Raw genomic sequence first — 16,679 nt, forward strand, 5'->3', positions numbered from 1 at the left:
TATTCCACCATCAGCCATCCCTTCTTCTCAGCAGGAGACTTTGCCTCCTATTGTACTGAGAGAAGTCAGTCTGTCACCTCCTTTTCCCTTGGTCTCAGAGAATGAGGTAAGCTAACCCCTCCACTTGAACCTTGAATTCCCTCCCTTCTCATTTCTTCCAGGAGATTCTGTGATAATCATTCATCTTCAGTGTCTCCCTTTTTATTGACTTCTTCTCTGCTGCCTATAAACATTTCCAGGTGTGCCATCCTTTAAAAAAAAAAAGCCAAACCCTTCCCTTATCTTTGTCATCTCTTTACTCTGTTGTCCTATAGCGCTCCTCCCCTTCCTTGCTAAAAAGAATTGATACCATTTGACCACTACCCATTCACTCCTCAACCCTTTCCGTTCTGGTTTCTACAGCTACCACCACATGAAACTGCTTTCTCCAAGGTCATCAGTGATACCTTAATAATTAAGGCTTAATTGCTCAATCCAAAGACCTTTTTCTCAGTGTTTATCCTTCTTGGTATTTTTGCCACATCTGACATAGTTGACCACTTCCTTATCTTGAAAATCTGCCTGAAACCTTGACTTCTATAATGCATCTCTCTCATGGTTCTATTTCTACCTGTCTGCTACTTCTAGGTCTCCTTTGGTGGTTTCTCCCCCTCCTGCTGCTTCTGAAAAGTTTCCCTTTAGTCTTCAACCCATTTTTCCTCTCTCTCCCTCTGCAAAGCTAGCACTTAATAAATGCCTATTCACTTGACTATTAATTTCATTTAATCCCTGGCTTCAGCTATCACCTCCAGACTAATGACATTCAAATCCATAACTGTAGTCCCGTTCTCCCTCTTGAGCTGCAGACCTATATCTTCCACCAGCTACAAGACAGCTGCACCTGTGTGTTTCACCAACATCTAAAATTCAACATGTCCCAAAAGAAAATCAACATCTTTCCCGTTAAATGTGTCCCTCTTACTGATTTCTCAACACCTTAGATCTAGCTTTGATTTTCCTCCTCTCTCTCACTGTCATATTCAACTTAATAGTCTCCAGACTTTTATTTTGCCTTTTGTCTCTCCTCTGCTCAAGCCATCCTTCATATAGTTTTCAGAATAATATTCCTGAAGCACAGATATGGTCATGTCCCTCTCCTGATGAAAGATCATCAGTGGCTCCCTATTACCAAAAGGATAAAAGAAATCTTCAGCTGGTCTGTTGGTTGTTGTCCTTCATGCTGAAAGGGGATCAAAGTGATATAACTATGTTGAGGTCAAGGTACAATGTGTATGACTGTGGCTGATTAGACCAATACAAGTTCAGAATGCTTTACCACAAATAAGGTACAAATGGTCCACATGAACATTTGGAGTGGAGATGTCTCTAAATTTCTGCATCTCACATTTCTTTTGAGCTACTGCAATTCTACTTCACTGATAGAGCACAGCCCCTTCTTTGATGTGGGCATGCCCTGTTGTTGGGTGGTCCTTTACCAGTATTTCCCATGTCTCACAATTGATTCCAAAGTTCTTCAGAGAGACCTTGAAAGTGTCTTTGTATCTCTTCTTCTGACCTCTGTGTGAGTACTTGCCTTGTGTGAGTTCTCTGTAAAATTATCTTTTAGGCAAATAAATGTACATTTCTCATTCAAACAATGTGGCCAGCCCATTGGAGTTGCACTCTCTGCAGTAGAGTTTGAATACATGGCAGTTCAGCTTAATAAAGGACCTCTGTGTCTACCTTATCCTGCCAGGTGTTCTTCAGACTCTTCCTAAAACAATTCAAATAGAAGTAATTCAGTTTCCTAGCATGGTGTTGGCATACTTTCCAGATTTCACAGGCATACAATAATGAGGTTAGCACAATGGCTCTATAGACTTTCAGTTTGGTAGGCAGCCTAATACCTCTTCTCTCCCACACTTTCCTTCAGAACCTCCCAAACATTGAGCTAGCTATGGCAATGCATGTGTCAACCTCATCATCTAGGTGTACATCCCTAGAAAATATACTTCCAGGGTAAATGAACTTATCCAAAGCATTCAAAATTTCTCCATTTGCTGTAACCAATGGTTTCACATAAGGATGGTTTAGTGCTGGATGGTAGAGAAGCTCAGTTTTTTGGTCTAAATTGTTAGGTCAAAATTTGCACAAGCAACAGAGAACCAATCCATGCTTTGTTGCAACTTGGCTTCAGAGGCTGCATTGAGTGCACAATCATCTATGAACAAAATGTCACACACCAATTTTCCTCCACTTTAGTCTTGGCTTGTTGCCTTTTCAAGTTAAATACTTTACCATCAGTATGGTAACTAACTTTGACTCTGTTTTTGTCCTTGTTGAGCAAGCACATAGCCCTGCTTCACTCCATTGGTGACTGGGAAATTGAGAACATCATTCATTATCCAGAAGCTCTGGAAGCATGCAGTCAAGGAACTGGCATACAATACTGATGAACTTCTCTGGGCAACTAAATTTTGCCATGATCTTCCATAGGCCCTCACAACTGGCAATATAAAAGACCTTGGCCAGATTGACAAATATTGTGTGTTGACCTCTGTTCTGCTATTGGAATTTCTCCTGGAATGGTCAGGCAGCAAACACCATATTGACTATTCCTTGGCCCTTTCTGAAGCCATGCTGGCTCTTGGATAGATGACCATCTTCCAGGTGGAGGATCAGCCTATTAAGGAGGACTCTGGCAAGAAATTTTGCCAGCAATGACTAAGAGAGAGACCCCCTCCCCCCCATGATTGTCAGAGGACAACCTATTTCCTTTTCATTTATTGAGATGGACAGTGGAGGCATCTCTGGGGAGGGGATAACCTCCTCTTACCATATAACTAGGAAGATTTCAGTCAGCTTTTGTATAAGCAATGAACTTCAGCATTGATTGGCGATGTTAAGAATATTATGGCAGCATTCAGCTCATCTCTTCAGGATCATATCTTTATCACCACATCAGTAGTTAAGATGCACCATAGGCCTTTGGTCCATAGTCTTCAGGGCAATATAAAAACATGTTGGATTGTTACTATCAGTGTAAAACTGAATTTCATTTGCCTTTTTAGTGAGCTGAGAATTGCACATCTCTCTAAACTTCAATTGCATTTGACTTTTGATGGAGTTAAATGCTGCCTTTTGAGGGGGATGAGGTAATCACAGGTAAGTGACTTGCCCAGGGTTACACAGCTAGTGAGGCCAGATTTGAACTCAGGTCCTCCAGACTTTAAGGCCAGTGCTCTATCTCCTGTGCCATGTAGCTATCCCAGTGCTGTCTTCTTAGAGATGGAAAAACTAGCCTTCTGGTAAACCCTGAGGAGTTCTCATTTTGTTTAGCAGCTTCTGAATTTCCCCATCATTTTTATCAAATCAGTCTTGATGTTTGTGAGTGTTCTGGCCCAGATGAGTAAAGTACTGTAGTACCCTACACCAAATCTCTAAAAGCTGCCCACTTTTTTCCGACTCCACTGTTGCCAACTGTGCGTTGACTCAGTTTTCCCTCTAAGGTAGCAATGAACTGTTCATGCACAAAGAAGTGCTCTACTTCATCAACATTGAGACTTCTGGTAGTTGTCTTGTTGAAGGGCTGCTGCTTTTGTTGAATGTGAATGTTTAGCTTGGAGAGGATAAGTCTGTAATCAGTCCAGCACTGTGTGCCACACATCACCACCATTACTCTCACATCCTCTCTGTCTCCTTTCTTACAATGTCTATTAAATGCCAATGTTTGCTGTGAGGACACAGCCACAAAGTTTTATTGTGTTTAGGTAAACAGAAGACAGTTTTGGTGATGAGGTCATGAGATGCACAAGTCTTCAGTAGTAAGCGACTGTTGCTGTTTCCAACTCTATTCCTTCCTCCCAAGGACTCCCTGCTATATCTAATAGTCTGTGCCTATTCTGGTATTAAAGTCACCCAGAATTACAAGCTTGTCATCATTCAGCACATTGATGATGAGGGTCTAGATAGTGGCATGACCCTTTCTTACTAATGGCAATCATATTGCCATAAGCCTGTCATTCACTCCTTTTGGGAAGCATGCAAACTTGTTGACTACATTGTCAATGCCAGTTTCACCACACTCTTCCTCACTGTGACTACTCTAGAAAAAAATGTGTTGTTAAATTTTGAATATAAACGTTTACACCTTGAAAACTGGTAAAGCAAAACCAAACAAACAAACCAACCAAGACTAGCTCCAGCATACCCCTGTGTATATTACTCTCCTAAGTTCATTTCCTTAGTGTTCATAGTCTAAAACACTAATTATGTTGTAATCACTTTTTTAATTAATTAGAATTAAATTCCTTCTAATTCTCCCTTCACTCTGCATCAGTTTATATAAATCTTCCCATGTTGCTCTCTGTTCCCATTCTTTTCATGATTTCTTATGGTACCATAATATTCCATTACATTCATATCCCAAAATTTGTTTAATTAATTGATGAGCACTCCCGTTGTTCTCCAATTCTTTGCTACAACAACAACAACTTGGATAAATATTTTTGTAAACACAGATCCTTTCCATCTTATACTGATCTCTTTGGAGTATATGTCTACTAGTGGTATGATTGGCATAAAAGGTAAGCACAGAATGGCTGGATCAATTCTTTGCTACATTAACCATGCATAAACCATTTTCCATGGCATGGTCATTCTATCTCCAGGTCTTCCCACCCACAGCTCTTAAAAAGGGGGGAAGAATAAAAGAAATAGGCAGAAGGGTGTTCATCCTGTCATCTCCTACATTAAAGGGAGGGTCAGCTAGGTGGTGCAATGGATAGAGTACCAGTATAGGAGTCAGGAGAACCTGAGTTCAAATCTCACCTCAGACACTTGACATTCATTAGCTGTATGACCTTGGGCAAGTCACTTAACCCCAGTTGCCTCATCCTGGGTCATCTCCAGTCATGATGAATATCTGGTCACTGGATTCAGATGGCTCTGGAGGAGAAGTGAAGCTGGTGACCTGCACAGCTCTCCCTCACTCAAAAGAAAGTCAAGTGCAAGTCATGTCATTACTTCTCTGATGGCATGGTCTTCTTCTGCAGTGAAGGATGAATGCGTGCACATACACACACACACACACACACACACACACACACACATATACACATTAAAGGGAAAAACAAAGAAATACCCCCTAGCTCACCAGTTTGTTGGTAGAGTAGCTGCCAGGGCTCAGTCAGTTCTGAAGGATATGGGTTCTGACTCTGGCTTTGTTGGCCCCTCAGCTTCTCTGGCAGACTGGTTAAGCTCACCATTCGGACCATCCCTGCCAGCTCATTCCCCAGCAGAGACGACTAGAGAAAATAGGGAGGAAAAACAGGGTGTCAGGATGCAGATATTGTCTCCTTGATTCACTCATGCTTGTCCTGCTCCATCACTGAAAAGTTCATCAAGGTCCCCGATGATGGGGGAAGGGAAAGGCAGTCACTTTCTGTGCCAGAATCTCAGAATTTGCTCTGCTAGGCTTTCTCTGCTAGTAAATTATTTCCTTGGACGCAGCGGGGGAGGGGGGGGGTGCAGGGGAATGAAAAGAGATAAATGGTCAAGGCAGATTCTTTTAGGATTCAAAGTTTTTCCTTACTTAAATTTGCTTCTTTGCAACTTTCACCCGTGGCTCTAATGCTGTCCTATAATTGGAGTGATCAGTTTTCATGTCTTATCATCATCATTGCTCTTGGATCAAGCAGTCCAATGAGAACCAAGGCTTCTATAAACCTTGTGTCTTGCTCAGCACCCAGTGCAGGGCTCTGCTCAGGGTAGGTGCTTAATATTTGTTGAATAAATGAATGAAAATTAAAAATTAGAAAAAATATCTAGTGTTTTCCGAGGAGGGAGACATCATTGCGGGCAGCGATCTGATAAAAATATTACAGAGGGTTTTTTCCGTTTTGTTCTGTTTCTTCTTTCATAACATGACTAATGTGGAAATATGTCTTACATGATTGCACATGTATAACCTATATCAGATTGCTTGCTGTCTTGGGGAGGGGAGATGGAAAAGAGGGAGGGAGAAAAATTTGGAACTCAAAATCTTATAAAAAATGAATGTTGGGGATAAAAAGAAGCAAATGAATAAGAAGGCTTGAATAAAAATTATAAAAATAAAAATATCACAGAATTCAAAGTCATAAGGAACTTTTAGAGACCTGGGGGTCCTTAACCTAGAATCCATAAACTTAAAAAAACATTTTTGGAATTACATTTCAATACCATTGCTTTCTTTTGTCACCCTATGGTTTTAACTTTATGTATTGAAAGAGATTTTGCAGAGAAGGGGTCTGTGAGCTTGACCAATCTGCCAAGGGGTATCAGGGACCCCAAGAGGGCTAAGGAGCTCAGACCTAGTCCAACATCCTTATTTTACAGACAGTATAAAGCTGAAGTCTATAAAAGCGACTTGAGACAGAGGGAAGGACCTGGACAGGATTAGAACCCAAGTCCTGCTCTAACTAAATCTTTTGTTCTATCTTATACAGTATACTGGTGCTTTTTGGGGCGGTGGGGGGGGGGGGGTGTGTGTGTGTGGTGTGGAGGTGGTCCTAGATCCTAGAACCCAGGCATTTTGCTTCCTTTCCCTGGAACTACTGGGTTGTTCTGGCAGAAGACATTTCCGGGGAGGAAATCTCTTTATCCAAGGGGACACATCCTTCCTCACTTTGCAGATGTGGCAAAAACAAGTCATCTTCCTGACTTTGGCTCGTGACTTTGGACAAAATGTTTTGAACAGCAGTTGCAGATCATGGAACTGTGGTGGGGTAAACAAGGGGAAGGCGGTTTCTGTATGTAGAGTTTTATTCCCTGGGTTCCAGGAAGCTTTCTGTCAGTCAGTCAAGTAAGCAACAAGCATTTATTAAGCACCTATGATATACCAGGCACTACGCTTTGCCCTGAGGATACAAAAAAAAAAGGCAAAAGACTAGTGCTTGTTCTCAAGGCCAATAATTCTATACAAAGAAGATGATGCTGTGGATAGAGGGCTGGGCTTGGAAGCAGGAAGACTCATCTTCATGAGTTCAAATCCAGCTTCAGACTGGTCAAGTTACTTAACCCTGTTTGCCTCAGTTTCCTCATCTGTAAAATGAGCTGGGGAAGGAAAGGGCGAGCCACTCCGGGATCTTTGCCAAGAAAATCCCCGAAAACGGGGGTCACGGAGACGAATGAACAAAGTACCTACTACGTATCAGAGTCCACAGAGTCCCAGGGCTGCAGATGGAACAGTTCGTGCCATCCAGCCTCCTCATTCTGCAGATGAAAATTAAGGGGTTTGCCCGAGATCACACAGTCCTCTAGCAGCTAGGAGGACTGCGATTCGAATCCAGGACCTGGGATTCCGCAGCCAAAGGCTTGGCTGGTGAGCCCCAGGCAGCTGGGTTGGTCACAGAGCCCCGCCTCCCTGACTCTCTATTGGCTACTTCAGCTGTCTGTCTGTACTGGTTACACCTATCAGACTCCTTGGTGGGGCTGGAGGTGGGTGGAGATGGATGTCTATTTCAGGGGGCCAAGTCACAGGACTACAAGACAGCTCGCAGGCGGAGCCTCCTCCGCAGCGCCTCCGCCCCTCCCTGGGGACACGCCCCTCTCCTTTGTTCTTTCCTCGCTATTGGCTAGTCCAGATGTCGCTCATTCTCTCTCCAAATCTTCACAGGCAAAAGCTCCTATCCTTCACCCACTCCCTTCTTGCCATTCGCTCCTTTTTGAAGGGGCGGTGACCTTTACGTAAACACGGAGTCGCTCCTGGTTGGCTATTCTCCCGGTCACTCTCGCCGGTAGGCGAGTTTCGGGCTCCCGGATTGGGCCTTCCAGCGGGCGGAGGGCGGGACGGAGGCTCCTGTCAGTGAGGTGGAATGGCAGCGGCGGTGCCGGCGGCGGCTGCGGTCCCGGGGGGCGGCTGAGGGGGCCGGGACGAGTCGGGGGGCGGGTGGGAGGGAGGAAGGGGGCGGCGGCCCAAGCCGGAGCCGGAGCCGGAGAACAGAAGGCGGCGGCGGCGGCGGCGGCGGCGGAGACCATGGCGGCGGCAGCGGCGGCGCAGGTAGGGCCCGGGCGGTCCCTGCTCCCGGGAGCCGGCAGGCGGCCGTCTGCTCTAGGAGCCTCCGCGGAGCCAGCATCCCCACCCCGGGCCCCGGCGCGGCGCCGACGGTGCACCTGCCGGGCCGGACCCTCGCCCCTGGCCCAGCCCCTGGCCCCGGCCGGCCGGTGGAGGGGCCAGGACCCCTCCCTCTTTCTCTCCCTCGTCCGCCCAGCCTTCCATCAGGCCCCCTCCCATCCAGGGCCTCGGAGACCGTGGGGTTCGTCTGACAGGTGGGGGAAACTGAGGTCCAGGAAGAGGTGTCCAAGGTCACACAGCGAGCCAGGGGCAGAGATGGGATTCGAACCCAGGTCTTCTGGTGCCTAGACCCCAGGGATCTTTTCGCCCCCCTCCCTCCAAATTCCTGCTTTCCCTCCTACAAAATGGGGAAGGGGGAGGCCCTGGGAAGTTGCCTAAAATCCCTCCCCCCTTCTTATTCCCAAAAGTGGGGTTTGGGGGCACAGGACCCAGGAGTCCTGACCTCCAAGCTGACTTGGCTTCTGGGCCCTGGGGGGAGAAGGGGGCTGGGGTAGACATCCAAGGGCTGATACTGCACCCGTTACCGTCTGGGGCATCTGGGAGCAGCCACCACCCCATCCATGTCTTCCTCCCCTTGGCCTTTACAAAGGCCATGGGGTGGGGGGGCTTTCCTTTCTCCCCTGACTTCTCCCACCTCGGGTTCCAGGAGGAAGCAGAATGCTGGTTCCGATGCAGGCTCTGCATCCTATACCACCTGTGTGTCCTTGGGCAAGTAATTTAACCTCTCTGCATCTCCTTTTTCTCATCTGTAAAAGGAAGAGATTGGACTTGATGCCCTCTAACATTCCTTCCAGCTGTAAATCATATAATATCAAGATCTCTAAGGTCCTTTCCAGTGCCGGATGTTACTCAAAACCCTTTCCTTGTCCTCACCCCCATTTCTTTCTGGTCATTGGAATTCCTCTGATCCTTACCCCAGGATTATTAGGTATTCAGACCTTCCATAGAAGTCAGCCTTGAAGTCCTATGCTATGGTGAAATTTGCAGTGACTTCCTAGGCTGATCCTAGTACAAGCAAGGTACAGGGAAAGAAGTATGACCTGATCTGTAGTACCTAAGGCCACACTGGTACCTTTGGAGGTGAAGAGAGCCATTCCAGGAGCAGAGAGTATTGAGAAGAAACTTGGAAAAAGGCAGAAGTCAAGGAGAAACAAGCAGAGGGGGGTTGTCAACCAGTCAGGCAAAGAGAAGACTCTATGGTGACTTGTTGGGAATGTGTAGCAGAGAGCTCTGTTCAGAGGTCATGTAGTCCAATCCATGCTTAAGGTCCCTTCCAACTCTGAAATTCTGTGAATCAGCACTGTTCCCCCTCCAATACATACATCCTGGTTTACATCACTAAACCAGCCCACTTACTCAGTCTGTTCAGCTGCAGGAGGTGCATAAGTTGCTAGTCTTAAGGGCCGACCAGACTGGTTGGGTGGCATCCTGACTCCACCTGATGAGGCCGACCTTCAGATGGCATTAGTCTGCTCACCTTTCTGTCGCTGTTAATTGAGACTGCACCTTGATAGCAAGAATCTAGTCTCACACCTCTGATTGGATTGTTTTGTCAGAATGGAATATCTTCAATAGGTTGTGGCATTTGGGGCACAGTGGGGTTGGATGTGAGTCTGCCAAGAGCAGGCATTTCTTTGTTAAGGCATTTTTTTAGAAAGAAAATGTACTAAAAAGCTTGGATAAAAAATTAGTGAATAGGTCATTTCGTTTTTCTCTTGCCTCTGGGCTGAATTGAGATTTAGCAGAAGAAAGCTTACTGTTCTATATGAAGCTATCTGTTTCCGTCTTTCCAGGTGGCATTAACTGTCTGTCATCTTGCCTCTATCCCAGTTTCTTCTTTCTGGCAAGAGGACAGTACCAGAGCAGTTGGTTTGACCTGTGGGCTCTCATGAACTCCTGTGGATAGCTGTGGGGTGGTTTGGAAGAAATTCCATGTGGGTTAGCAGCTGGCATCGAAAGCTGACTAGATAGAATCACATCAGCCATATAGAACTGGTGAGGTGGCATGAACAAGGATGAAGGAGACAGTTTGGAGTGTTTGACCAAAACAAGGTTTCCCCTGCTTCCCGTTCCTGGTGGGCCATTGTGAGAATGAACATGACAGACTATTAGAGCTCTGACCATATCCTTCAGGCTAGGAAACAGATTTACATACTTTCTCATGGAAAGAGCTATAAAGCACCAAGAGAGGAAACTCCTTTAGTGACTAAGCTGTTGACTCTCTGTACACCTCCGAGCAAACCCTTTCCTTCTCAGTGCCTCAGTTTCTTGATTAGAAAAAATGGAAGAAAAAAGTATTGAGAATTTCCAGGGCTGAGCCCTGCCCTAAATTCAGTTCAATCCAACAAATTTCCCTTTTCCTTATGCCTTCTATGGTGCAGTAGAAGGAGTGCTAGGTTTGTAGTGAGAGGACCTGGATTCAGATCATCCCAGTTCTGCTACCAACTAACTCTGCAACCTTGAACAAATAATTTTAGCTTCTCTAAGCCTTAGATTTCTTATAAAATGAGGACTTGGACTTGATGGCCCTAAGGTTCCTTCCAATGTAATCTCTAGGGTCCTCTGACACATTCTGGACATGACATAGTTTGAGTTATAAAAATCAAGGTGGCAATGTGTTGTCCCCTCTTTCCTCCAGGTTATCTATATTCGAGGTAGAGGAAATCAGTAGGAGCTTGGAAGGGTGGCCATTTCAGTTCCATCTCTAAAGTTATCCTACATGGTATATGGCTAGCTAGCTAAATTAGAAGCCTATGAAATCTGTGTTGCTGCTGTACTTTAGATGGGGGTGTCCTTAGTTAACCCTTTGTGGCTGATCAGAAATCTTGCCTGAAATGGAACTGGCAGGAATAACAGATAACTGAGGGATTAGGTCAGTCTGTGCTGTGTGAAATCCAGAACAAGTTGATACTGGGAAAGGACCTGTTAAGCGCTTAAGAAAGGATGAATCTCCATTTGCTTTCTTGAAAGCACAACAGCCTACTGGGGTCTTTTGTTTTTCACTGTATAAAGTAGGGAGCTAAGATCAATGGAATACTTAATAGTTTTTACCTTCATAAGCAGAATTGGGGGAGAACTCCAGAGTCATTAGATGTTGAGGGCGATCACAAAGACTGTAGAAGTTAAGAATATGAATATGCCATTGAGAAAGAGTAGCACCTGGAAATAGGATTTGAAGTTCTCTCGTTGGTATCCTTCCTTTATCCTTATTCACTGAACCATTTGTCTTCATTTAGTGCCTTAGACTGTGAGAAAAAAGGGGGAAGAGGTTATGAAAAGAGTGAAAAGCCACACTCCTGGATGATTCAGAATACTCTCCCAGTGCAGTATCTGGCATTCACTCCTAGGGGTTTAGGGACTGTTCCCCAAATCCTGAATACCATCCTTTATTTATAAAACTATTTGTTATTTTGAATAAGAATTTGAGGAACTGAGATTTTTTTTAAGTTGAGAAGTTGGAAGCTCCCTGATGATAGTACAGTTATCCCTTCTACATTGTGACTTTCCCAATTATGGTTTCAGTATATTGAGGGTTGGCATAAGAAATTATTTAGAAATTTGGGGGGAGTTTTGTGGAAGCCATCGATGACATGCGAAGACCAGCAGAAGACACAGAGCCTATGACCAAATACCCCAAATTTTACAGTATGGTACTATAAAGACCCCATAAAAGAAAAAGAAAAAATTCAGACTTCACAAATGTGGGCCAAAAATTTTTTCTTGGATTTTCCAGTCATACCCCTCCCCCCTTTGATGTGGAAGGGATAACTGTAACTGTATCTTTTGTAGGCTCAGTACAGAGCCAAGCACATGCTTAATAAATGTCAAACAAAGACAGTGATTGCTACACTAACTTCTTTCTGGTGCTTCTCTGCCCAGCTTAGCCCCCGATGTTTTCCTAACCCAGGTCCTTTCCCCCTCTCTAATGAATCTGCAGATTCACTCATCCCGTACCTTCACAGTGGGTGGGAGAAGGGATGGAGGGAAGGGGAATTTGAAACTGAAAATAAAAATTAAAAATAAATATATATATTTAAAAGAGCTTATTATTTGGATGAGACAGTAGGAAGAACTAGAGATCCTAGTGTGAAGAGACAAATTAGACCTCATAGAAGGGATCACTGAGATTTCACAGAATGGGAGAATTTGATTATGTATGAATATGTGTTGTTCAGAAGGAACAAATTTTTTTTGTTCAAGTTGTAGAGTCACAAAAATCATAGAAGTCTGAGCTGGAAGGGACTTTAGAAGCCATATAGTCCAGCCTATGTGTGAACAGGAATGCTCTCTGCAACATACCTTCGGAAGGGTCATCTAAACTTTGTTTGAAGCCTCAAGCAAAGGAGGTCATCTTCATCAGGCTGTTTCCTGGACCCTCCTGGCTAAAGAGTGATTATCAGTTGTAACTGTTTTCCTTCCCTTCCAGTCTGATTTAGTTATTTTTGGGGTACTCCATGACTACTTCTTAAACAGGCTTATTCACTCTGTGGGCCTTACCTCGCCCTAAGTGAGTTTTTGAGTAGACATTGGCCAAAAGGGGCCAAGGTCTCCCATTGTATGCTGGGTCATCTCCAGTCATCCTGATGAATATGTGGTCACTGCATTCAGATGGCTCTGGAGGAGAAGTGAGGCTGGTGACCTGCACAGCCCTCTCTCACTCCAAACAAAGTCAAGTGCAAGTCATTCATCATTTCTCTGATGGCACAGTCTTCCTCAAAAACGGAGGACAAAACACACAACAGTAACAACAAGAAGCGTTCTGGACTATCTTCAGGATGACACCAAAATGAAAAGCTGTCCACAGAAGAAAAAAAGATGTTTACTTTGTGAATGAGAACACTGTAGGTTTTCCTAAGGCAAGTATGTGTCATAGGATCATAGGATTTAGAGCTGGGAGAGACTCCATTTATTTTTTACAAATTAGTAAATTGAGACTCCAAGAAGTCACAATTCCCCAAGTCCAAGGACTTGAGGGAAAAGCAGGGTTTGAACCCAAGTCTCCTAACTCCAAATCTTGTGCTGCTCTGGAAAACCACATTGCCTCAGCTGTTTAAGTCTCATGATATGCAGGAGGGGTTCTGTTTCTGTGTGTAGATTGGGTCCTAAGAACTATAAATCAAGTCAAAAAGCAGAAAGGTCAGATGGCCTGATGTCATCTGTCTCCCTTTCCTCTGAGAACTCTCAAGAGATGAATTCATCTGCCCCCTTCATTGTTCTCCCATCAAGACTTTTATAGGCTTTGAGGAAAGCTTCTCTTATAGTTCCATATGGTTCTAACCAAAACATAAAAATGAAAGAGAATATTGTATGTTCTTCCTACTCCTTGGTTCTAGATTTTTAAGGAATCAAGAACTCTTATTGGATACCAATGCATCATCTCTGTGCTTCTTTCATGGTTTAGCAAGTTCATTCTTTTTCTCATGCTCAGAAAGAAACTGAGGCAACAGAGACTTAATTAACTTGGCTAACGTTGAACTGGTCACAAAGGCCAAAAACCTGCAAGGTGTGAGTTGATAACTACTTTCCAGGTCAGATGGAATATTCCAGTAATGACAGCCCTTTTCTTTAGGCATCAGGACCTTGCTTCTGTGGTTACTAATACCACTAATAGTTATAATAAATAATAATAACTTACTGTGAACTAGCATCTATCATCAAACAAGGAACATCCACTGGGCATTGAGAGCCTAAATAAGATGGGAAAGAGTAATTTGCAGTGCCAACTCTTATGGATTTAAGTTCCAGCTCTGCCACTTCCTTGCTTTGTAACCTTGGACAAATTCCTTCCCAAAAGATGCTCTGATATATTAGGACTTGTACTGGATTTGAAGTCAGGAGAGACCTTACTCCTCTGATCCTAGGTGTCTGACTATCAGCAAGTCACTTCATTTCTCTGCAGTGAATTTCATTATTTGTAAAATGAGGATTATTATCTCTCAAGTGGCTGCTCCCCACTGTTGTTCCAAGAATCAAATGCAATAATATATGTAAAGCGTTTTGTAAACTTATCATGCTATATAAATGTCAGTTACTTCAATCACTATTGTTCTCCTCTCTGGGCACATTTTCCCATTTGCAAAATGAGGGGGTCAGATTAGATGACCTGTAAGCTCCCTTCCTGCTTTACCATTTTCTAAGGATGAAAGAAGGCAGGAAACAGAGCCAGGACTTTGACCCTGCACATCCAAAGGAAGTTTTTATATCTTTCCCAAAAGGTATGAGAGAGTTAGAAGTTGAATAGATAGAGGATGGTAACGGCAGCACAGTTGAGATGATAGAAATAGGTTATGTTAATCCAGTGGAAGGTTTCTATTGTTACACTGTCATAAGTGTTCCTGTTGACCAATGACTGAATTCTGAAACGACTGTGTTTATGTCAGAGGAGAACCTGCAAATTGTGCCATCTTGAGGATAAGAAAACTTTTTTTGTTGTTTCTTAGGAAAAAGTAGTGCCCCAGAAAAAGCATCACATTTTATTGGGATTATCAGGCTATTCTCCCTAGATTGAAATCATTTATCATCCAGGAAATGCCTGGTGTATGTTGATACTCTAAAGACTCAATAGTTATATTAGACAATCTAGAAAATGTGGTTCCCTTTGAGGTCTTTGAACTCGGAAGGAGTCCATGTTCTTAAGGACCTAAACACCTGTTACATAGGCATAAATGGGAGATCAGGAACATGGTGTGGGATTAGGGGTGGGGGGAAGAGCAGGGAATTCAGGTGAGAGGGTGGTGAAGCTGGAGAGCATGAGTTTAAATAAAATGTTTCCACAGGCGGGAAAATTTGGGTTCCTTGCTTCCTCTTGGTAGGGAGAACTCTCCTAGCTTTGTTAGTATACAAAGATCTAGAAAAAAAGTAACTATTTCTGAAAAGGATATGCCGTTCTGAAGAAAGATGAAATCTTGCATGAAATATATAGCAAAAAAGCCAGCAGCCCGAACTCTATACTAAAGTATTTCTGGATGAGGGTGTTGTGATATCATATCAGGATGGGGCTAGTCATAGCAGTGAGTGTCGAGAAGGGATGTGTCTCATAGCCAGTAGAAGACTTTTCCAGTGCCCAGGCATTGTGCCCAAGCAGAATAGAAGATTGCTAAGGGGTCAGAAACAGCAAGGACTTTGTGAGAAGTGATGGGGAAGTGAATTTCATGCTAGCCTAATGAACATCTTGTCCTTAAGTTTGCAAATCTCAGACTGGTGTTGCTTAGTAATTTTGACTCCCTGCAAAAAACTACTCATTCATGTAAGAATCACCTGGCTGATCTCCAGTAATTTCCCACTCTTGTTTTGTTTTGGAAACTCAAGTCCAGGCTATCCCATCACCTTTTTGATTATAGTGGAGTGTGAGAGAGGAGTAAGGAATCAGAACTCCTAGGTTTTCTTCCTAAAACTGATATTCAGGATATTGGAACAATTCTTTTCCCCTGCCTATTAATTCCACCTTTTCAGTCTCAATGCCTCTCCTTGTTCTAAAAAAAAAAAAAAAAAAAAGCAGAAGAGTTCTAGTTCCACCTATACTGGCCGCATGTGGTCTGTTGTCTGCTCCTCTCCAACAAATTTAGGCAGTAATTATGATGATCCCATAATTCCAGCTAGTTTGGAAATCTCCCTTGTGCCCTCATTTTGCCCTCTCTTTCCCTCCCTTCCCCCCAAATTCTTGGGTGAATCCTTTAGACTCAGCATTTTCTGTTCACAATTCAATTCCTTCCAGCCCCAGCTGCAGACTTTGACTGTCTCAGGAAGCGCTTGAGTGGACTTCGTTGTCAGAATCTTAAGAATGATTAACCCCCAGTTAGACTGAAGTCATCTTCAACTGAGTCTAAACACCTCCCTTGGACTCCTCGGTAGGTTGTTTCTGGGACAGAAGGGTCAGTATACTGGTGAAGATGTAGATAGAATGGGAAAATTGGCTCTGTTGCTTGGGACTGTCAGCTACAAGAGGGGTATGAGAGAGGGGCATTTCCAGAAATAATTTACTTTGCTTGAAAGGTGACATGGGAACTATTTCACAGGTTGTTCATGGCATTCGGAGGCTGTGGGGAGAATGGAAGGAAATTCCTTGAGTTTCCTAGAAGGTGAATGGGAATTGGTGAAGCTTCAGCATGTTTTAGACATCTCAATGTGACCACTTCCTTTTCTTCCCACAGAGAGGGTCAAGGGCATTTCCGTCATGATACTGGGGCAGGAAAAAGCAATATGTGGTATAATGGAAGAAACATGTGAAGGAATCAGGAATCTAGGTTCTTATGCCTATCTCCATAGTCCTTAGCGATTCCTTTTCTGGCATATTGGACAAGTGTTCCACATGCTCAGTCATGTGAATGAGGCTAAGCAAGAGCAGTAATGTCAGTTCCTTTCCCAGAGCTGTATCTGACCTGTGGGATCCCTAAGCCCACCTCCTGAAAAGAGACAGGACTTGTTTAGCTGAGCAGTACCAGGTATGCTAAGGCCACCCATATCTTGACTCTTGGATCTCATACTACATGTGTGTTATATCTGGTAGAAAGTATATTTTGACCAATCTACATATGCCTCCTAGCAGGAGGTGGAAAGTCAGCGTCTTTAAAAGTAGGTAGATGGA

At 43.9% G+C, this 16,679-nt stretch overlaps 1 protein-coding gene across 5 annotated transcripts in view; it reads left to right on the plus strand.

Annotated features, from left to right (window-relative positions):
* The first annotated feature begins 7,933 nt into the window (after positions 1–7,933).
* EVI5L (ecotropic viral integration site 5 like) overlaps positions 7,934–16,679 on the plus strand; it is a 67,773-nt gene continuing 59,027 nt past the window's right edge. For all 5 annotated transcript variants that reach the window (XM_072600904.1, XM_072600900.1, XM_072600901.1 and 2 more), the window contains exons 1-2: positions 7,934–8,020; positions 15,810–15,942. The gene's annotated coding sequence lies outside the window, so the exon portion shown is untranslated. The remainder of the gene's footprint in view (positions 8,021–15,809; positions 15,943–16,679) is intronic.

The sequence above is a fragment of the Notamacropus eugenii genome, chromosome 4 (assembly GCF_028372415.1).
Source record: "Notamacropus eugenii isolate mMacEug1 chromosome 4, mMacEug1.pri_v2, whole genome shotgun sequence".
In the NCBI taxonomy this organism is placed as follows: Eukaryota; Metazoa; Chordata; class Mammalia; order Diprotodontia; family Macropodidae; genus Notamacropus; species Notamacropus eugenii.